We start from the raw sequence: 24,658 nt of genomic DNA, 5'->3' as shown, positions 1-24,658 counted from the left end.
TCAGGATGATGTCTGCCTACATGGCATCTAAGACAACCACCTTGCCTGGCTCTGAACTCACATGTGCTTCTTTCTGGACAGAGAAAGTTATCTTGACAGTGATTTGTCCTTAGATTTCAAAGAGCTGTTTTCTGGATTCTAGTCTCGCCGTCTGTAACACTCCTGTAAAAACAGACTCTCAATTTTGGTAGCAATTTATTTTTTCCCATTAAATATCTTTAAGGTTTAAAATGTCTTTTTATAATTTTTGTGTTCTTCTGTGGCAGTTAAAAATAAATTTAGGTGAAACATTTAAATATATGAATTTACTGTGAGTTGGCAACTTTTTTCAGGATTGGACCCTAAAACTATCATGTAAAAATTTGACAAGAGATAAGGTGCTTAACTCTCTATGTAACATTGTTAATTACAAAGAAAGAATACTGACTCTGCTGAAGAAGCCAGGCAACAAGAACAGAAGTGTTCAGAGTTAACCCTCCTGTAACCAGGCCAAGCAGCCGGCCATACTGTGTATGCAGAAGGACATTACTGCTTCTGTAGAAGTCCTCCATAGACGCCAAGCTCGACGCTAGCACAAGGAAACCTGCCATACCAAGCTTAGGACCTGTTGTGTAAAGCAACGTGCTTCCATCCTTCAAAATGTCAGTTATAGAAGACAGAGTGAAGCAGGGTGTGTTCTCTCTCTCTCTCTCTCTCTCTCTCTCTCTCTCTCTCTCTCCCTCTCCCTCTCCCTCTCCCTCCCTCCCTCCCTCTCTCTCTCTCTCTCTCTCCCTCTCTCTCTCTCTCTGTGTGTGTGTGTGTGTGTGTGTGCACGTGCGTGTATATCTGCGTTCATGCGAATGGATGTAACCCTGAGATACTGTTCCTCAGGAGCCTCACATCTTAGTTTTTGAGACATAATCTTTCACTGGAGCTTAGAGTTCACTAATTCCTCTCGGCTGGCTGGTCAGTAAATGGCAGGGATCCTCCTGTCTCTGCCTCCCCAGTAGTGGAGCTGCAGGTGCATGCAGGTGCATGCCACCCTGCTCAGCTTTTTACATGCATCTTGGCTGCAGAGCTCAGGCCCTCATGTGTGCACACGGGCTATTTCCCCTGCACCTGGAGGATGATTTCAGATAAAAGATATGAGAGAAGCCGTGATGAGAATGAAGGAAGTCGTGATGTGTGGCCTTGAGTTGGATCTTAGAGAGAAACATTTATCAGATATTTCATCAAAGTTTTACAAGGTTGGTAGATTAGATAATAAATTTTTTCAAATACTATAATTAAACTGTTTACAAAGGAGAACATTCTTATTTTATGAACTATACATCCAGAGACTTAACAGTTAGTGGGCATTGAATCTGTAACTAACTCTCAAATTATTCAGGAGACTTTGTTCAAACACACATGCACACACACGCACACACACACATACACACATGCACACACACATACACACACACGCACACACACATACACACACGCACACACACATACACACACGCACACACACATACATGCACACACACTCACACACATACACACACATACACACGCACACACACACACATACACACACAAATGTACACACACACACATGCACACACACACACAGTACTTATTTTAGACACTGAGAGAATCTTGATGAGATGTGCATAGGAGTTCTTTTCAGCATTTTAGCAACTTTTCTTTAACTTTACATAGAACATATGAAAAATAGTTTTCTATGTTCTTCTGCAATATTACATTATTTAATCAGCCATTCGTAATAAATCCTCTGTCTTATTTGATTAGAATTTGGGGTTCTGAGTCAGCTCTTAGTGGAACTTCAACCATAAGACTCTTATGAGACAGGAATGTAGTGTGTGTGTGTGTGTGCGTGTGTGTGTCTGGGTTTTCAAGAACTACATGATAGACACATGGGTAGCTGATGAGATGGACCAGCATTGAATTTCATTGCCACCCTAAAGAAACTGCCTGGATAAGCAGCATCTCCCCGTGAGATAAACTGATCCAGGTACTTGAACACTATCAGGAGAGTCGTAACAGCCCACAAGCCACACTTGGCACGGAGGAGGCCGTAAGCTGAGAGATGCCGTGGGAGTGTCACTGGGCCAATCTCTCAAAGCATCACTCAGCAAGAGCAGTGCTGCCACACGGCTGCACTCAGAGGGCTTTCTCAGGGCTGACATCCCTGCCATTCGAACACGGCCCTTGTCTCTCCCCACCTCCATTCCTGCATTCCTGATGGACTCAGAACTCTGCGAACAAAAAGAGGAGGTATAACAGAATAGGAGAGAGAGAAAATGAGACGAGTGTGCCGTCCTGCCCTAGATTCCCAGGTGAAGCCATGTCCCCTCCAGCTGAGCAGCAGGAGTAGCCACCAAGAGGTTTTCAGGCTTGTGTTGAGACCGTAGCTGTGCAGAACTGACTGGAAAACCCTCAGGCCTTCCATGTTTTCTTTCTAGTCGTGAAGAAGAGTGTGGTGTGAGGAACAGTCATTTTTATAAACATTTTGTTAGCTGGTAATTTTGTTTTCATTGCTTCCATCTTGCAGAGTTTGGTACACTTGAGGTTCAGAGTGGGCTATTTCATTTAAAACGTCTGACCGAAATCGAAATTCAGGTCCTATTTTCAGGACGCAACCATGGCTTTCTTTTAAGAAGGGAATCCGTGATATTCCTTTGTATGATTAGAAAGCTTAGTTTCATTTCTGGATAATCATTTTTACCCACAGGACAAACTGTGCAAAGTGCTGGGTCCACAGAATGTTCTTTCTGGCAGGACGAACTCAGGCCTTGACTAGCTGGAGTCTGGAATTCCCCTGTACGTGAGGCCAAGTCTTGAAGGGTCGAGGATGTCCCTGAGGAGCCTAGGCTCATGGAGAACATGGATGGCTTCCAGAGTTGATGGAGATCCCCAGGAGGACTCCAGGCCTGCAGGTTTTGGCAGAGAACATTGTTTTACCAGTGGAATGGAAGCAGGCCACATCCCAGGCCTCTCCTTCTCACACACCTCCTAGAGTCTCCAAAAATGACACCAGCCAGCACTGCCTGCCCGAGGATGCTCAGGTCTTCCGCTGGAGCAGGCGCTTTTCAAACAGATTTGGAGTCTGTGTTTTGTCTGAAGCCTCCAGTAAGACTTAGAGGGAGGCCAGAGCACCGGCTTGGGATATGACATCGTAGCCCATCTGGTGAAAGGATCCAGGCCCAGGACTGCTGGGCCTTTGAAAGCTGGAGGGGGGTGGAGGGGGTGAAGCCAGGTGCAGCTGGTAATGGCTTAAGGAAGGCAGGGCATTTCCTGAGGATCCTTGCTCCTAGGCCCATCAGTGTGAGGCAAACCTGTTAAAGCAGGGCAAAGGCTGCGCACGGCAGAGGGACAGCAGGGAACAGATTCCCAAGTGGATCTTGGAAACATGAGTGAAGGATAATTTATTCTTCCAAATATTGTGATTTGGAGTTAATATAATTTAGTATCCACACAATGACCAAGGAGCTGAGTCAAAGTCACAGGGGTTTCTCCCTCTTCCTCTCCTCCTCCTTCTATAGATGTGTGTGGCGGTATAAATATGCACAAGCATGTTTGCATGTTGGTGTATGTGTACTTGGAGATCCGAGGTTAACGTAGAGACTTCCCAGATGACTCTCTGTCTTACATATTGCAGAGGGGTCTCTTGTTTGAACCCAGTGCTCACCAGTTTAGCTAGACAGCTAGGTCCAGGAATCCCCGTCTCTATCACCTGAGCTCTGGGATTCTGAGAGGGCTGGCATGGCCGCTTAGCATTTGCTGGGTTCTGGGAATCCAAATTCTGAAAGGAAGTTTCTTTCAAGAAGAACAGAAAGAACCAGGCCATCCCAGTGCCCCCCCCCTCGCTTCCTCCACCCCACACCCACCCCCTTCCTCCTTCCTCTCCTACAGCATCCTGGTCTCCCAGGAATGCTCCTCCTGCCTTTTCTATTGTTACCTAGCTTACAATAGGCAAAGGTGTTTCCATTAGCTTTGCAATGGGGCAGGGGCAGCCAGTGCGGTCCTTGTCCCACCCCCACCTCTGCCAACAGGCTCTCCCAGCAGCCCTGAGTGATGTGCAGCTAAGAGTCTGGCTTTAGCCGAAAGAAACGTAGACTGTTAATATAACTTCATAGGATGATGTTGAGCAAAGCTAGGCTAATGTTTAAAAAATGATTCTTATTTTATGTTGTTACAGGCTCTGAGGACTATTTGAAATTGCATCAACATTCCTGACTTACATTGCATGCAAAACAATAAAAACATGTATTTTTACCCAGTACTTTGGATTTCAAGTAGTTTTCTTAAAAACAAGCAAACAAATAAGCAAGCAAGCAAACAAAAAATGCTCCAAAACCAACCAACCAAAAACAAATTTAAAAAAAAACAAACCCTTGAATATCATGAGTGATTTCTATGCGCTTGTCAGGATCTTTTCCCCTCCTCCTCCTCCTCCTCCTCCTCCTCCTCCTCCTCCTCCTCCTCCTCTTCCTCTATCCCCTGAGTACAGCACAGTTTCTTTTTCTCAGTCCCTTTTGTAGTGATCCATAATCAAGTGGCTGATTTATATAGCTCCTTAAGTGTGGAAAAGGTGACATGTGCCACCAGATCTGCAGTAGAGAGCTACCTGTGCAAGCCACCAGGTCCTTTTCCATCCTCTATGTGGATGAATGTCATGGAAGACCTGGTTCAAAGGATGTTTGACTCCATAAAAGAAGGTGCGTGGAACAAAACTGACCACATGAAGCAGGGCACCCTTGCTGGTTCACTGTGGATGACGTGATTGCTAAGTCATTTTCATAAATCACATAGCCTATGTCTACAATTGTGTGAGCATGTGTGGAAGTGTGGGGATAGAGCACAGAAGGATTAGAAAGTAGACACAAAATAGTCAACATTGGCTGATCCCATAGTCTGTGTCCCAAATCCAAGAAAACGAAGTATTAGAAGCAATTAACAAAGGTTAGCTGTTTCTGAAAAGGGAATTTAATTATTTAGATTTCATTTGTATTCTATGTATATGCTCAAGCATTGAATGCTGGAATGGAAATGACATTTATGTTTATAGTATCAACGCACCCTATATGGTTCTCAAGAACAAAGCTAATCAAAATGTACAAGACTTCTATGGTGAAAGGTAGAAAAATGACACAAGAAAGGGTTTACACAGGCGAGGAAGATCCGGCTTAAGGGAGAGTGTTCTCTAGCATGGGCAGAGCTCCAGAGTTAGCACCCAGTGCCCTGCCAACAAAAAGTTGGTTTGCATATTTGGATCATGTGATTAGAGACTTTTAAACCACGTGATTAGAGATATGCAATTTTCCAGAGCTGCAGAATGAATTAGTAAAATGGAGACTCAGTAAGACTGACAGCCAGGGCTAGCCCCCACAATATCAAAAGCAAGAGTGTTGATGGTCCATGGCTGGCTGGACTCAGCCCAGTAAGAGTTTGTCTTTCGATCTGTGTCTGAGGACAGGAAAACAGCCAGGGCCCCAATAAAATAGCAATATAAGGCAAGTATTCTGACTCGTTCTAAGGAATCTAGGCCATTTTATTCAAGCCTTTAACTAGCTAGTTAGGTCATGAAGCACGCTCATTTACATCAGAGACGGTCCTCTGCCTTAGCCAGTATTCCAATTTATGTGATGCTCTTACTCAAAAAAGGCTCTTGTGGAACACCTAGAAAATATTTAACCAGGCACCTGAGCACTTCATGTCCTGATCAAGTTGACACAAAAAATTAACCATTATTTCAGATTTATGAAAATGAAAAAGTAATATTAGCAAAGATAGTATTTTTTTACCAAGGTGGATAGAATTTAATTCAATTCTAAGCAAAACTATATTTCAACAATTTGATAAAAATATTCTACAAATAATGAAAGAGTAAAGGGACAAAAATAATTTAAAATATGCTAGAAGAGAACTATCATTTTGTATTAGTTTTCTATGGCTGCTGTAATAAATTACCATCAAATTAAAGATTGAGAGCCATACAAACACATTCTCTTAAGTGTTCTGTGGATTAGAAACCCAGCATGGCTCGGTTACCTCTGGGAGCCAGAGAGTGGTGACCCTTCTGGGAGCAACCACAACAGCTCTTTTCTTGGCCTCATTCCCAGCTGGTACCTCCTCCCTCCATTTTCCTAAAGGACAACCTTTCCTGGTCCTCACTGTTCTTCTGTGACGCCACCACCTCCGAACCGGCTGCAGTAGCTTTTCTGTATGCTAGATGAGCTTGAATCTGCCTGGATGACCCCAGACATTCTCTTATCATAAGGTCGGTCCTTCACCTGGATGACCCCAAACAATCTCCAATCACAAGGTCGGTCCATCATTTGATCTCATTCACACAATCTCTTATGCCATGCAAGGTAACAGATGTGATCCAGAGGTTCTGAGATTTATTTCTCTGCCTACCACAGCACTTGCCACAACATCAATTATAGCATAAAAACCAGTACTGCAGCAGCAGTGGCTATGACAGCGAAGTTGAAAAAGGTCACGAGCAGTAGGTTGCTGAGTTTGGGAGAGGGCACCTGCAAGCAGTAGGTGACAGACCTATTAGTGATGTCACGCAAACAACAAAACAAAAAGCAAAGTGCAAACAAACACAACTCTAAGGTAAAATGACACCCAGACTACTCACTTGGCGATGAAACACTACAGACCACCCTTCTGACGTGCAAATATGAAGGAGATTCTTCCACAGGAAAGGGAAAAGTTTGCTATGTTTGTACATGTTTACATGTAAGTGGTTTCAGGAGAACAGCATCATTAAGTCAGTCCACCAATGGAGACAGAAATGTATTTGTGATCAACACCTTAAGAACTGAAATCCTATATAAAGTAAGAGAGCAACAAGCAAAAGCCAAGAGCAAGTAATTTTCAGGGGTGTGAATAGCTGCAGAAATAGAAAAGCACGCACAGTATCATTAATAATCAAGGAATCGCAAATTAAAACTCCAGAGGTGTAATTTTATAACTATTAAAGACAGAATAATTAATGAGATTATATCGAGTGTAGGGAATGTATTAGTAATATTTTTTGGTGTTCTTGCTGTTGTAAAAAGCCAGATAAAAGAGCACCTTAAGGAAGGGAAGGATGACCTTAACTCCTGGTCTGCAGGAGCACAGCCTGTCTTAGTTAGGGCTTCCATTGCTGTGAAGAGACACCATGACAACGGCAACTCTCATAGGGGAAAACATTTAGTTTGTGTGGCTTACATTTTCAGAGGCTTACTACACTATCAACATGGTGGGACATGGTGGTGTGCAGGCAGGCATGGTGCAGGGGAAGCCGCTGAGAGTTCTACATCTTGATGCACAGACAATGGAAGCAACTGTGAGCCACACTGGGTACAACTTGAGCATGGGAGCCCTCAAAGCCCACCCCTACAGTGACACACTTCCTCCAGCAAGGCCCCATCTCCTAATAATGTCACTTCCTTTGGGGGCCATTTCTTTCAAGCCACAATATTTCACTGGCTGGCCCCCAAAGGCTTGTGGTCACATCAAAAATCAAAAATGCATTCAGTTCAATCAAAAGTACCCATAGTCTCATATAACAGTATCAAATTCATTTAAAAGTATGAAGTTCAAAGTCTCTTCTGAGATTCATCCAATCTCTTAACTATAAAAGCAAAAACAAAAAGCGGATCACATGCTTCCAACATACAATGGCACAGGACCTACAATGCCATTCCGAAACATAGGAAAGGGAGCCCAGTAAGAAAATCCTGGACTGAAGACAGACCAGAGATCAGCTGGGCCAGCTCCACACTCTGCATCTCCATGTTTGACACCAAAGAGCTCTTCAAGACTCCAACTTCTTTCAGCCTTGTTGACTGCAACACACGTTTTCTACTGCTGTTAGCAGGTATCTCACAACTCGGTCAACTCCAGCACCTTGGGGTCTCCAAGGAAATCCAGGCTTCAACTGCACAGATTCACACAACGACTCTCTAGGTCTCCATTCAGGAAAATCCCTGACACATGCCTAAGCCTTCCTTAGTAGAGGAGTAATATAGCCCTTTCTTCTGCTCTCAAAGCCATAACCACATGGCCAAAGATGCCACGTTCTGCTGCCTCCTGGGGCTGGAGCATGGCCCCTCATTCAATTACATCTGCACCAGCCTTCTGTTTTCCATGGTTTCCTTCACTGCCGAACCCCAGCTGTTCTGAAACTCGCTCTGTAGACCAGGCTGGCCTCAAACTCAGAGATCCACCAGCCTCTGCCTTCAAAGTGCTGGGATTAAAGGTGTGTACCACTACACCTAGCTCTAAGATTTTTGTTAATTCCTTTTCAGAAGTTGGGAATTTAGCTGGGTGGAATCTTTCCATTTCTTAATCTGTTTATCTCCTTGAACACAGGACCTAGCTCCATTCCACTTCCTAGTTCTCCTTTTCTCCTTAAATACTTTACCTTGCTCAGCTTGCTCTTTCCATTATACATCTTCATTAGAGTTAACACTAGTAACCACACAGTCTATACTAGGCTGTTTTGAGATTTTCTCTGCTAAGGGAATTAATCCAAAACTCTTCACTTTAGCCTCGGGCAGACTTTTTAGACAAGGGCAAAAAGCAGCCACCTTCTTCACCAAGCCATCACAAGAACAATTTCTGAGCAACATACTAAAATTCTTCTCTACTGAAACCTCTTGAGCCAGCACCCCATAGCTCAAATCACTCTTAGCAACGCTGTCTTCCTAGCTCCTACTGGCTTGGCCCATTAAGCAGTGCTTAAAGCATTCCACTGCTTTACTAACCCAAACTCCCACAGTCCAGATTTCTCCCAACAAAAGCATGGTCAGAACTTTCACAGCAATACCCCAGTCCCTGGGGCCACACTCTATCTTAGTTAGGGTTTCTATTGCTGTGAGGAGACACCACGGCTAAGGCAACTCCTACAGAGGAAAACATTTAAATGAGGTGGAGGTTTAGTCCATTATCACGGTGATGGCGTGGCAGCTGGGAGTATAATGGCCTGTAGGCAGACGTGGTGCTGGAGAGGGAGCTGAGAGTTCTCACAACGTCACTCACGGGCCAGAGGAAGTGGTCAGTCTTGCTGGGTGTGGCTTGAGCATCTATGTCACCTCAAACCCACCTTCACTTCTGCCAACAAGGCCGTGTCTTCCACTAATGCCGCTCCCTTTGGTGGTCATTTCCTTTCAAGCCAGGACACAGTCTTTGCATTAGGTGTTGGGGAAGGCCCGCCCACAGAAAAGTGAGGCATTGGTCACATGTCTGCCGTCAGTCACAAAACACAGAAGTAGAAAGTCTGACTTCTGGTGCTCAACTTACGTCCTACCTTTCATTTGGTTCAGAACATCAGAGCACAGGAGAAGCCACTCACACTCAGAGTCTCTCTCTCTCTCTCTCTCTCTCTCTCTCTCTCTCTCTCTCTGCTAAACCTCCCTGGAAACATCCACACAGACATGCTTAGGGATGTATCTCATTGGTGATTCCAAATCCTGTCATGCTGACAAAAAACAACCTCACAGTGGTGATGGAGGACAACAGGGACTCTGCTAATGACAGTACGACTTGTCACGGTCCTTTTGGAAAAGAATCTGGAACCACATAGAAAGGTTGAATGTTACTGCTCCATGGGATCTAGTAGCTTGACTCCACACTTCTCTAGAAAAACATAGGCGTAAAAGTGTTTAATAAGCAAATATGATGTCCATTCTGCAAACTGGGAAGAGCCTAGTAGATACTGAGCCCGAGTCTTAGAAGAGGAGTATGTTTTTTAACTAAGGGGCAGTGGAGAGCTATATTGGCATATGTCTATAGCTGATACAAATAAATGTTGGACACACCTTAATTAGGAAGTTGCAACAACGAAAGAATACACACAGCCCAAGGTCATGGAGAGAAATTATTGAGCAATTTCAACAAATTTGGCATGCAGCATTGAGGAACACACGCCGCACAGTAGAGGTAGGAAGGCAGATGTAGAAATGTAACTTCTCAGGGCTGAGGCTGACTAAGGGCAAGGACCATGGGACAGGCCAAAGTTCTATGCTCCTTAGTGGCTGTGCGCAGTGATGTTAATTGTAGACTAACATCCAAAGCTAGGCTGTTTTAGCATCCTCTTCACCTTGATGGTAGGAAAGGAGATCTGTTACATAACATTTTGTCCTTCTCTGTGTGTTTTATATTTCAAGGGAGCAAAATCAGGGGCAGGCGAGAGACAAGAGGAGGGCCAAGCCTTATAAGAAAATTCTGTTGATGCAAAAATCATCCAATCATTTTTTTCCCAACAAACATTTGCTACGCAGGTTTGCTCTGTGACTTATCTTTGTGCTAAGAATCTGGGTGGAATCCTATTTTAATTTAACCTGTGCCAGAATTATTTAGTAAGGGAGTATGATGCCTTGTGACTTCAATCAGCTGAAGTCAAACCCAATAGAGAGGTTTTATTTTGTGTAATATAGACCAGAGCAAGCCTTTGGTAACTGCTGGACTGTGCCTGTCTAATTGGATGGCTGCTGAATCTTTTCAGGACATCCTCCGCCCGTTTGCCCGGCTCCTTCCTCATCATTCAAAGCTAAACCATCTGCGGTAATGAATGTAAGGCTTCCTGCTCTCAGTTGTCTCCTGATTCCTCTACTAAATGCTGCTTGTCACTTTCAATTTAGGAAAACATCATTATGCTCTCCAATTCCTCCTGTATGAGGTTCCTACCAGAATCTCAGCCCCTAGCCCACTCGAAGGGGCACTTCAGTTTGTCCAGAAGTTTCTAGATGTGGTATTAGCTCCATGGTGCTGACCAGAGAAGCAGTGATTATTTTTATCTTGAGCTTGCATTGTTCTTCAGGTTCAGCGTGGTGTCTGTGGAGAAGCCCAGAATGTCGCTTTGTGATGAGCTTGTTACCTGGAGTGATTCAAATGGCAATCCTGAGCGGATGCAGGGAAGAAAGTTTCAGAAAAATGTTTCCGCATTAAAATCCAACCCTGAACCTTGTGCTGGCAGTAACTGACAGGATTTCAGCTTGTTTCCACTATAGGATGTGGGTGGTCTGTGCTTTGGATGCTGGTAGGCTGCTCCAAAATTGAATAGAAGCAGAGAAGGAGGCGGGGGTACCTGAATAGAGGGTCCTATGGAGGCTTACATAAGGGTAGGAAAAGCTCTCCCAGGGAAGCTAGGCCTGGGAAAGAAGCAAGAAACAGCTTAGTTGTCAGCTAAGGATGCAGCTGTGGAGTCTGTAGTCTTTCCAGGATGCAGCAGAAGTGGTCCTTGGGACACTGTCAGATCATGACTCTTGTTGGCCGTGTCAGATCACGACAGCCTCCCGTCACTGGTTTTCCGAAACTATGTAGCACGGTTCAGCCCACTCAGTTAAGGACTGTGACCTTTACCTTCTCCCCTGATCAACAGAGGACACAGCTCGCAGCACCCTGGACCACACCTGAGTCCTGAGTGGTTCATCAAGCCCCTTCTTGAGGATGCAATAGTCATGGTTACTTGTGAGACTAACACGATTAATCTGGCTTTATTAGAAAAATAAAACCATTAATGGCTTGATCGTGCAAACCCAACCTTGCCATGTATCATAGAAGAAGTTTCTTGTTCTCGGGGAGCAGAAAATACTCTTTGTGTTTGTAGCACTACATTAATTAGAAGTAGACTCTAAAGAGGAACATTCCAGAGAAAACTTGTGAGGTTTTGTTCTCTTGCCCTTTTCCCTGGCAGATTTGGATCTTTACTCCTTCAAGCCTATATCTTAAGTCTCTTTGTTAGGGACCAGCAATAAATTACCTGAGGTCAAGTTCTGTTTATACAGTGGACGGTTCTGAGAGAATTACCTTCTTGACTTAATAGCTTCCTTTCGGGTGACATTTCTCCCTGAAAGAAGACAAATTGTCCAAGGTCAGCCTGCAGATCAGCTCCGAGTGTAAGAGGAAATTGTAGTGGATCAGCCAAATTGCACCAGCTCCTCCAACCAGCATCCGGCAGCACGCCGCCAGTCAGGGGTTGCCCTGAGGGACAAGCAGGGCAGCCTAGGGCTCACCCTGCAAGAACAGCTTTTGAAACTTTCTTTCTCTTCAGGCTGCCCATGGATTTTTGTGGTCGTGCAGCCTCAAAAGTTCTTCCTGAGGTCGAGGAATCTTCCAGTGTTCTGTCGAGTTCCTTTAAAACCTATCTCCCTCTACCCAAGTCTCATTCAGGAGTCTGAAGGGAAAGAGGGTGCGAGGTAAGACTCAGTGTGAACTTGGAGCTGTCTGGTTTCACGTTGGCAGTGACGAAGTAAGCTTCAAATTGCCATTCTGACAAAGGATGGAACTTGAGAAATTAGAAGTGGACTTAAAACCATTGATCATTCTCAGAGCACGGAAAACAGAGGCGCTGTTCCTAAAGGGGGCCGTCCCTGCAGGAAGAAGTGGCCTCAAACTCGTCTATAATATATCCACATACCAGGGAAGTGGTAGACCGGCCATCGCTTCTCTCCCTCACAGAAAAATCTCCAAGAAAGAGAGAAAAACAGACTCGCACGTCTCCTTTTAATTAAGCATTTCGCCCTTTGAAGTTACTCCGATTTTTTTTCACGTTGGTGATGTAATTTATGTAAATAATCATCTATCTATGGAAGGAGTGCGTCTGTCAAGAGCTGAAATAAAAAACATCCGTCATTTTGAAGTGATTAACATTCTCCAGATGTCTGCATCATCAGGTTTCAGGAGTTTCTCTTTGTTGTGATAATGACATAGTATCCAGAGCAAGGGTGTTTACTTTTTTGCATGGGTCAAATGTAGATCTTTCACAATCCTATTAAGGCATGCAGTTCATTGTAATTGTGTGTGTAGATGAAAGCATATTCGGTTATTATTATTCCTCTTAATTGTAAACTGCTGCTGGTAATTTTACTGTAAAGCTCAAACAAAAGGAGAGCACTTGAAAGGCCCACCACTGCCCACTTATGTAATCAATTTATATATGTCAAGTTTGTACTGGGATGGTTATCCCCTTCTGTTACCAGACATGTGACACGCTACCACCCTGCAGCTCCGGGCCACGCACGCATGCCTATGGTTCCCCGTGCAGGCTGCTTGGAAATACAGTTCATGTCGAAGATAATGTTAAATGACAGTTCCAAACTTGTTCCCTCAGGCCTGCTTGACCCTGGGGTTCAAGGTAAAACAGGAATGGTTCCGTTTACCTTCAGGGCCTGAGCATCCTCACGGCAGACAGATTAAACTTGGAGGCTCGGCGCAGGTCCCCGGAGGCCCAATTACCCCTGTTAGGGGACCCACTGAAGCATTAATGACAGATAGGTACTTCATTCATAAAGTCAGGCTCCACTCATGTCTAGCATTACCCCCCGCACATCCCTGCTGGCTTCAGATCCAAAATGCTTGTAGGGATTTATTAAAACCGTTTGACTGGGGCACAAACTGACTACACGCTTATTAGGGGCTACCTAAGTGTGGGCAAGGCAGAGAGGGAGGTCTCAGATCCCAGCTCAGCCTTGTAGAGCTGGGTTAATTAAGAGCAAGAGGTGCAGAACAATTCCATGAAGACTGTTCGTTAGTACTAATACGTCTTGTCACTGCACCTCCTCACACATACGCCTCAGAACTTCACGTAGTCTTATCCCAACGATGGCCACACACTTTCCTCTCTCTTGAGCATGTCAATGACAATGTTTCCTTTAATATTCTCAGGATAAAGCTCTACGAAGGCTAGATGTTACAGAGTCAGACAGAATGCTTTTTTCTGACTGGACTGAGTCTTGGTCACAAGCTAATAATTAATAGTTGCCATCTGCTATGCCCTGTGCACAACCTCAAATCGCTCTTCATTTGTATTTGAATGCACACACGTTTCTTTTAATCATTCCATGGGCATGTAAATACCTTGATAAGCCTTAAGTTCCTCCACGGTCCAATCAGGCCCCTCTGATGGGGCTTTTGAACGAGAACTTCATTAAAGCCCAAATCCCTGCTATAAGTGACGGAGGGCTGGAATGCTGGGTTAGGAAGCCAGGACCGTAGGCTTTCATCTTGTCGTCTCCCAGCACCAGAGCCTGCATCCCATTACCTTTCTGGACATATGTAATGGCCTCTGTCACCTAAGGATGGACGTCTTCACTGTTCTTTCTGTGTGACCTTGCCTTTCCACTATGTTGAGTGCTGAGTCCAAGATTATCTTGGGCTCTGTGAACCTCTATTTCTTTGTAGTAGAGAATAAGACACACTTCATGGTTTTTATACATCGGAACCTTGGTTTTTCTGTGTATCCAAAGGCTCCACATTGTCGTAAGTAAATGTGTATGCATATGTATGTGTGATGTTTGTATGTATGTATGTATGTATGCATGCACATATATGCAGAGCAGTCGGGGAACATATCAAGACCCTTTTCCGCTCAAGCACCTCCTCCACCATCAGCACTACTCTTGAGACAAGATGGACAATGAGGTTTACATCTATCTTCATATCAAAGTAAAATGGGAATGTTGATGAAAAATTAAAAGATCGTCTGCTAGGGTAAGCGACTCACTTGGGGTCTTACCTTTGCTTACCTACTGAGCACCCTTTTCCTGAGTCAAATACTTGCTGGCTGGTGACTGGGTGGTGCGAAGGCCAGGCTCCAGCTGTGTCAGATGAAGGAGGATGAGCCTAGGAGCTCCAGGGGAAGCTTGTTTCCCTTTTCCACGTTTCCTCTCACTTTGGACCCATTACTTCCAAGCATGAAAAAGTTTCCCATTATGATTTGGTTTTGAGAACTAACCTCATGGATCAAACTGTGGCCATACCTCTGCGGGTGGAACAGGCAAAGGCCATGAGACAACACAGGCTTTCTCAAATGCTTATCCTTCTACCTCAGGATAGACATCTTGGCCACAGTTCCTCTCTGTGCCAACAAACCCCAGTGAGGTTCTCTTTTGTCCAAGAATTCCCAGCTTCCCATTTGCTTGGCCATTCAAGTATTCCCAGCTCAGTTTTCGGTTCTCTTGGAATTCTGTGGCTCCAACAGAGCTATGGGAATGTTGGTACTAAACCTCACCTCCAGCAGCTTGTCACTGACATGCTGGCATCATGTAGTGTCACGCTATGGACCTGTGAAGTTCAGGGATGTATAAAGTTGGAAAGCAATGGAGAAAGTATGGCTGAGCTGTTCTCAAGGCCGTTTAAGGACAAAGCAGAGACAAGACACTATGCAACCTCCAAAGTTAAAGCATTTACAACAAACCTTTACAGAAACAGTTTTTAACATGTGTCCCAATGTCCAAGTTTTAGCATGCGGCCCAACATCCAGTTTCTAAAACTGGGTATCTCACTGCATACAGGAGATATGAAAAATTAGGCAACAACTCAAAAGTTTTCGAACTTGCAACAAACAAAAATTAATTCAGCATCGAATGCTTGAAAATTTGAGGTGTTTCTGGCAGAGCTCCTCTGTGTTGCAGGCTTCCTTGCAGCCTTGGTTCTGAGACACAGGATACAAACTTTGCACTGGGCATGTAGCCATATCATGTATCACCAACAAATGCTGCCTGAAACTGCCAAGGCCCACATTTGAAGCTATTACATGTTATTAATTGTAGTGTTTTTAATACACATACAAAGTTTCCTTCTCTATAGAAGCATGATGTTTTCATTATAGAACACAAAAGCTTTTAATATTTTCCTAACATCATTTCTCTGCATGTGAGTATCCAATTAGTATTATCTTTGAGTTGTATTGAATTAGAATGCTAGATTTAAAAACTGATGCTTGAGTTGAAAATTTGAGTTTCATAAAATATATTTTGATGAATGTCGCCTTGGGATTAGAATGGAATATCTGGCAACTTCTGAAATCGCCCTAGAGATGCTTCCATTACTTTGTACTATACATTTACGTGAAGCAGCATTCTCATGATTGACATTATAAATCAAAATACTGATTCATTCTGAGAAATATTTAAGACACTCTACTACATCCTGCAGTATCAAATATTCAGTCAAGATTTAATTCTTTGTGTGAAACCAAACAAGCACACCCATGTTATTACTCTGAAAATTCTGTCATCTGTAACAGGAAATAAAATACAAAGACTTATTTAAGTAAGGTTTGTAATGATTTGTTGTTATTAAATATTTGATCTGTACATATATTTAACATACCTCCGTATCTAGGGTATCATAAAAATTTCTCATGAAAAAAGGTTGAGATAGGAAAAAGCTTGAGAAACCTGAGTCTAATGTATTAGGAACTGGTCTACAAGATAAAAACCACAAATAAAACAAAAATGAAGGCATGCTTGTTTATGCTTTAACCCCAGCACTTGAGAGGCTGAGGCAGGAGAATCACCAGGAAGTCAAGCGCAGGCTAGATACATAGAGTCTGATATCCATCTAACAAATGCTTTCCTAAACTTTACTCTAAATAAAACTAACTGTAATTTATTTATAAAAAAAATCATAAGTGTGAAGGGTTTTCTTTCGGATAAATGAAATAAACAGAAACAACACAACTCTACATGGAAAGTACTTGCCATACTTTGTGTGAAAAAAGGTGTTAATGTCATAAAAGGTTAATGGTATTGCTATGCACCAATAAGAAGGGTATTTTCACAGAAAATCATCAAAATCGGGGAACAATAACTTCCAATGGAAGACAAACAAATGGCACAAAGTAGCTAAAAGGGCTACTAACCTAAAACAAACACTGAAATGATGCTTTGACTATATGTAGAAATAAAATCCCAACAACTAACATTGATGAACTTATAGAAATATGGCTACTTAATATCTAATAATTAGCATTTAGTAAAATGGCATAATTGTTAAGAAGTAGCAAGTTAAAATAAAAACAAATGTAAAATATAAAGATAAAAATAAAATAATATAAAAATAACTCTAAAATGTTAACAGGGTTGAGTAGCCATGGTAGAGGATTGCCTAGCACTCAGGGACTAGGTTCCATCCCAGCACCACAAAAATACTGAAAAGATATCAGTATGGTATGTTTAACATAACCAAAATAATTAATGAGAATATTTGCAAAAATATATACCCAAAATCAAAAATCAAATAGCTTTAAATATTGTTACCAGTGTTACCCAAGCACTTCCAAGTGAGGAAACTACAACAAACCCATCGAACCATGAAAATGACACTGACTGCTTTGTCCTTGTCTTTCTCCATTTTGGTTGTGCCCCTAAGTGCCTATCCCAACAGGATAAATCTAGATGACACACTGCCTTGAGTTCTCAATGAGTCCCTTCAGCATGCTATCTTCTGAAACAGTCAAAGCATTTCTCAAGTTGTCTTTGACACTTCTGACCTTGACTCTTTTGACCTTTAGAGTGCCCTTCCTCGACGTCTGTCCAGCACTCCTGGGACTAGACTCTAGCTGGGCAATAGTGGCAGGAACATCGCAGGACCTGGTGCTGTACAGGTTCTCCTTTTTGCTCCCTGGTAGCTGGTTAGTTTAATCTGTGAGCGCCGTAGGTCATGTCCACTCTTATTCCCTTATTGAAATCATGTCTGCCTTTGTGACTTCTAAACTATGAAGTTGCTCTTCTTAGTTGAAACCAAGAAGTATTTTTGAAGAGAGATACTGAATAATATCTAAAGAATCCTGATCTTCAAACTTCAAGTCACTGTGGGCATTGTTTCTTACTTTATTGCAATCTGTTCATGACTCTACTCATGCTTGGTGCACAGTCTGCTCAAACAGCAAGAACTCACTCAGGTCACTAAATGTTCTTTTTTAAGACCTTCAACCATTCACAGATTTCTTTTTCTGCTTTCTGTTCCAAGAAGGCAATCAGAGCACAGTACACAAAGGGTTATGGCTTTGTGTCCTCACATTTGGGGGCTCTAGTGGTTGTGTGTAGAGCTAGCAAGGCAGTTGGGACAGGCTAGGGACCTTGATCACTGAGAGGAACCTGATCAAATGCTTTATAGTATTGATCATGAAACTTTAGGTTTCTTTGTTCTTGGTTTAATGTTTTATGTTGTGTTAGCTTATACGGTAATTATTGTAATGGAGACCACAGAATCCTTTCTCCATGTCAGTCACTCTTCTTATCCTGCAAGTGTATTGGCTTGCCATGTTCATCATGTTCAGATTCACTGATAATACCAGCTTTACCCACAGTTCATGTATGACAAAAGTCAGAAACAAGAAACTTAAATAAACTTATTAAAATAACTACTGGGGCTAATTTTGATCATAGATAGTTCCGAGGGTCTAGCTTTTTGACCACTAAGGTAATTTTATAAATCTATTTTTTTTTTCTGTAACACATGACCCAAAATAAGTGTTAGGGCCTGGATTAGCTGCCACAAGAATTTCAGCTCCATCAGCAAGGACTTTAGGTTAGCAATGTAAATTATTCCATCCTAGCTCCTTTGGGTCTAAGTAAATTTTTTTCCTTGTATCATATCCTAGGACACACACACACACACACACACACACACACACACACACACACACAGCAATGTTATAATACATTGTAAGATGTATCTCATCGTCTTTACTAGATGTTAACCTATTTATGACAGTGACTTCATCCCCAATGTCATTCTGCTCATTAGAAGCAAGTTGGCATTTCACTCATACCCAAATAGGGGAGATTTTTCTAGAATCTGAAGCCTTGAGGGTACCCACCCTAGAACTGTCTGCCCTGGGTAATACCGGAAGAGTGGACTTGGAAGGACAAATGGAAAATACTTACCATATTTGACAAGGGAAGCATTCACAAAATTCTACAAAACAGAGAAAGACATAAAGGATAAAAGGTGACCTCAGAGATTAAAAATATAACTGAATTTTAAAAGAAGTAATTATGCGTATAACATAAGCACACAATTTCAAAACCTGCTGAGGTGACTTAAGTTCTGACTGTGTTTCTGATCTCGGGGAAGAGAGCACATCCTTCTGTCTCCCTGCAGTGCTGTCAGATCCGTGTTCTGTCTCTAGGGTCTGGCCAGCTGCCTTGTTCCCAGTGAGAGGCAGAATTTCAGGAAACAAAATACATACATATATGCTTACATACATACATTCGTACACACATACCTCAATGGTTGCTGGAGTGTTGGCTCAGAAGTTAAGAGCCCACACTGCTATTATAGAGAACCAAGTCTAGATTCAGTATCCACTTCATATAGGTCACAACCTCCTGTAACTCTAATTCCAGGGGATCTGACACCCTCTTCTCGCCTCCCTGGGCACCTGCACTCACATGTACATACCATACACACACACACACACACAGACACACACACACATGCATAATAAAAGCAGTTAAAATATTTTTTAAAGGACAAGCAAGTAGACACACAGTTGAATCCCAACTGACTCCACTATGCCTAGTTCAGTGGGCAGCAAGCACAGTGGAGGAGCGGACCATGTGGTCTAGCTGTCTTCAGCATCAGTCTCAACCGTCAGCTCCTCTTGCTTGAGTTTCTGTGTTGTCATTGTCTGTTTCCAGGATGGATGTGTGAGGCAAGTGAGCTTCCTCCTCTCCTTCAAACGCGACAGGGCTGGCTCCAATGAGCCTTGTACGTCCCTGCTTCCAAAGCTGTCTGTTCCCTTCCCCATTCTCTCTGGCCTTATGATTTATGTCTATTTATTAGAAAGAAGAATAATGGGCTCGGGGAAGAATTGAATGCAAATGTCTGCTTGGCGCACCGTTTTTAACTTGAAATGACGGCTTGTAATTGACATCATTGATTTCACGCAGTATCAAGTTTCGTGTTCCACCCTAGTCCTAACATGTTTTTCTTCCCTGGCAATGGAGAGATGTGATGCTGGGATATCACCCTCACAACCCACTTCATCCTCCATCTGAACCCAGCTCTTCACACGATCAGAAGAACCATGTCTCTTGGTTCTCTAGGTTTTATTCTTTCTTTTATTCTGGGAGATATATTTACTGTTCCATGCATATCCTGCAGAAAATTTGTGGACTATGCTTTTATATCAGGTATCTCATTACATTACCAACAGCTGGCTCTTTAAAGGGTATTTTGGACATGTGCACAGGATGAGGAAATGGCAAATGAGAAAACTGGGTTCAAAAATCTCTTTTAGAGGCAGAAAAACTAGCTTTGAATCCCTTGTCTACTGTTTGTACTTGCTGTGAGACATCCTTGAGCCCAATTTGTGTGTGTGTGTGTGTGTGTGTGTGTGTGTGTGCGTGCGTGTGCGCGTGTGTGCACAAATGGAGGGTTGAGTATCTTCTGGCAGCCCACACAGTTAAGAACTTAAGTTCATGGTGTGACTTAAAGGAATGTCCACGTGTAAGAAGAAAAGGACACAAGCCGAAGGAAAGAAGAGGTGATGAGGTGGGGTTGTGATTTCAATGCATTGTCTTCAGGACCCATGCTGAAACCTAGTTTGCAATCTGGTAGCATCAGAAAATAAAGCCTTGATGCCTGATTAGCTCAGAATGGCAGCCCATTAAGGAATAGGCTCGGTGTCCTTGTAAGAGGCCCAGAGAGCTGCTCTGACTCCTCTACAAAGGGGAGACACAGTTAAGAAGGCACTGTCTACAAACCAGAAACTGGACCCTCGTCAGATGCTAGCTCTGTTTGCACCAGATCTCAGACTTTCCAACTTAATGCAGAGTAATGGAATTTCTATTGTTCATAATGGATTAATTTATAATATTGTGTTCTAATGGCTCACGCAGACAAAGGCAGAGGTGATATCACACACACACACACACACACACACACACACACACACACACACACACACACACACAATCTACCCAGGACTTCATGGTGGCTTTGAGCAGGACAGTGGGCATAGCAGTGGTCGAAGTGGACAATGCCTCTTAGCTCCTGCATCTGATTGGAGAAAGAGTTTACAGAATCAGTGCGGATGTGAGGGAAGTAGCTGAGTTCACGACCTGAATTCTTTGGTATGGAGAATGGAAAGGATGCCTTTAGCCGAGCCAGGGGATGCACAGGAAAGTAGCTCACACAGGAGGGTGGAAACGACAGGAATTGAGTTTTAGACATATTATTTGTCAGATCCCACCTTTGCTTGTTAAAGTGCAAATGCAAAATTCACGATCAGCTGAATGTATAAATGTGGAACTCTGGATTCTGTGCTGACGATACAATTTGGGGATTATTGGAATAGAAATAATATATCTTTTGTGGGTGTATGTGAGAGTATAAATGTGTATGATTGTGTGTGAAAGTGTTTGAGTGAATGTGGGTGTGTGAGTGTGTGAGTGTGAGCGTATATGAGTATGTGTGAGTGCAAGTAGGTTTGCATGAGTGAATGTGGGTGTGCAAGTTTGTGAGTGTGAGCGTATATGAGTATATGTGAATGCAAGTAGGTGTGCATGAGTGATTGTGGGTATGTGAGTGAGTGTATGAGCATGTGTGTCGGTGTGTTTATGTACAAGTATGTGTAAGTGAATGTGGGTGTGTTGATGAGTGTGAGTGTGCATGCATTATGGTGGAGATGGGAGATTTGTTGGGACATGCTTGCCAGTAAGAGCAAGGTACCTATACCCTGGGGCCCTAGAGCAAAGCTGTGGATGTCGCAAACAAGTGTTAGGTCTTTCTTACAGGTTCTGCCCTTCCCCAGTCCCAGCAATTTCTAAATCGACCCTTTGTTACCATGTCACCATTTGTCTGGCAGGCTTGAGTGTTAGTCTGTTTTCCCCTGCTGTTATCAAGCATTCTGACCCCAAGTGACTTGGAGAGGTTGATGCTAATTTTTTTTTAAGGTCAGAGGGCATCGCGGGGGGAGGGGGGGGTTGGGGCAGGAACTGAGGCGGAAACCATGGAGGATGCTGCTTGCTTGCTTGCTCACAGCTCCTGCTCAGCTAGCTTTCTTCCACAGCCCAGGACCTAGGGATGGTGTGTGGCCATCCTAAAGCAGCCATCACTCATGCGAATCTGTCACTGACATGGTCACAGGCTGATGGGACCGGGACAACTGTGGACGTGAGGCGTCCCCTCTTCCCAGGCGACTCTACGTCATATCAAGTTGACAGTGAAATGTAAGGAGGACACTGGCATCCAGCAGTGACCGTCCTTTCCAGGAAGACGCGTGAGAAATAAGAGACTGCACTGAACCTTGGAGAGCGAAGCTTGGCATTCTACCCACGAGATGAAATTCCTTGGCTTGATCATTTTCTTTGGGCATTTGCTCTTCTTAGCAGTGCTGCATCAGGGATTTTTTTTTTTTTTTGGCCTCAGGTTCATTTATAGATACATTCCTGCAAACAGCATGTGGCCAAACAAGGCTGAAATTTGAGGTTCTACTCTAGTTGTATAATAAACATGATGCCAGCAGAAATATCTAGCAAACTTGTTCCCCTCAGAACTTTCAGATTATTTTAAAGATGCAAACAACCAAAGCAGGCTTTCCATCTCCTTATTTGGATGCAAAGATAACCATTGATTTGCCTGAAATGTTTGACTTATTGATTTTAGACAACAGTATTTAAATCTATTTGTAAAGATTTATTTATTGTCATCTCATGGGGCTAAGTAGACAGTGACTGTAGAGGCCAGAAGAAGGCACTGGATCCCCAGGAAGTGGAGTTACGCATAGTTGTGAGTCACCATGTGTGTGCTGGCAACTGAGCCCTGGACCTCTGCAAAAGCAGCTAGTGCTCTTAATTACTGAGCCTTTTCCCAAGCCCTATAATTGTATTCAGAACTGGTAAAATATTGTGCTCCATTACAAGTTTAAGAGATTTTCTTAAAGCTACAAACTTTGGGGCTTCAGAGAAACTAGAAAGAAAACGAAGAGTTCACAGACTGGGAGAAAATCCACTAACCACACACCTGGTCACAGCTGGGTAACCACGTGTTATACACAGCCCAGCTTAAAGATGGGCAAAGGGATCAATGAGACATTCATTTAAAGAAATATACAGAAGTCTGATATGATTATGGAATGATTGCTCCTGCCATTAGTCACTAGAGGGATTCGAATAAAAAACATGAGGTCATGCCGTCACCCACTGGAGTAGCCGTGATGAAGACAGGACAGTAACAAGTGTCATCATGGACATGGTAAAACAGATACTCACACTACTGGTAAGAAAGGAGCCATCTGCAAAAGGTTCGGCAGTTTCTCTTCGTGTGTGTGTGTGTGTGTGTGTGTGTGTGTGTGTGTGTGTGTGTGTGTATTACGTATATATCACCACAAAGATTTGTGTGGGAATTCTGTAACAGCATATCCTTAATGATGGCAGAAATTGAAACACTGCTGCAGCCAAGCCTCTTACATCAATGAATTGATACAATGTGATTCATCCATAAAATAAACCACTGCCTAGACGTGAAAAGTAACAAAGGATGAAGCTGGCAAAGATCTCTGAGTCATCCTACACATCCAAGACAACCCAGTGAGAGCGCTGAACATGACGAAGCATATACTGCACAACCGCATTTATAAAAAAAGTCCTCAGTCTCAAATCTACAGGGACAGAAAAGATATTAATGCTGCCCAGGCCGTGGGTGGGGTAGAGAGGGGCTACAGACAAGGACCTCTACTTAGGATGACAGAAACATTCTGTCTTTAGATTGTGGACACCTAAGGGCTGCACAGTTTAATAAGTATACAAAAGTTTATTGAACCATGAAGTGAATGGATGATAAATTATATTTTTTTCTTTAATTTTTAAAAATTGGAATTAAAATATGATTATACTATTTTGAAGCTGGTGAAGAAGTGGTGTATTGTGATTTTAGAGATGTTGAGGAGTAAGGGCTTCCTGGGCACCTTACTCATGCTCTTGAGTCTCACCATGTCACTCAGGTTAAGTGTTACTGAGACTTTCAGAGTGTACTTGGAAAAAGATGGTTTTGGGGAAATTATTCTGACATTTTGATTTGGGGCAACAGGGGCAGAAGAGGAGGGATAGACGGGTTGATCGCAAAGTTGATGCACAGTAACTGGATCCAGAAAGTTTCCAGAACGATCAGCCTTGCAACCTGGAAACGCCTGTTTTCTTGGGTTTCCATCATGCACCTCAAGCAGTGAGAGATGCCCAACTTGACTCTTAAGCAAAACATCTGCCACCCTTGACAGCGAGGTCTTCTTAAGTCAGAAGTCATCCCGTGTCATAGCTAATTTTTACAAAATAAAACTTCAAGAATTTTAAATCCCTCCTTAGTACAGACCTTACACTTTGGGGAAAATTTACTAACCCCTCTCCCCACCCCTGAAACCCCAGACAAGGAGAACAAAAAGCACCCATCTCTGTGCTATTTTCCCGGGAAAGAGATTATGCTAGCGTTATAGAAAATGTGCATTCCAACGCCACAGTCCTAACTCTGGACCCCACACCTGTTTATTTCTGAAGGGTTAAAGATATGGAAATATATGCTTCAGGGCTCTTTCCAAACTTACTTATTGAGTACAGGAGTTCAGGGTCCAACGTGGTTGTTATCTCAAGTGAGAAACTTCTCTCTGAGAAACAGAAAATAGGTGCATTAGGGAGTGAATGCACCCCGTTACCTGCTCCCATCCCCCACTCACTCTGGCTCTTTAGAGACGCATTCTGCATGATGGTGGCTAAAAGGTGGCAGCTGTGTCAGAGTCGTGGACCCTAAATCGCTGAGCAGAAGCGCGAGGGGGGAAGCTGTGATTGCTCACAGTACAGGAGTGAATATGTGCTCTCAACCACAAATCAAGCAGGCTGGAAGGAAAAAAAAAAGGCCCAATCAAGGCAGTAATGGCCTCCAC

Source organism: Myodes glareolus, chromosome 17 (genome assembly GCF_982192425.1).
Source record: "Myodes glareolus chromosome 17, mMyoGla1.1, whole genome shotgun sequence".
Lineage (NCBI taxonomy): Eukaryota > Metazoa > Chordata > Mammalia > Rodentia > Cricetidae > Myodes > Myodes glareolus.
Note: the sequence above shows the minus strand (reverse complement) of the source record.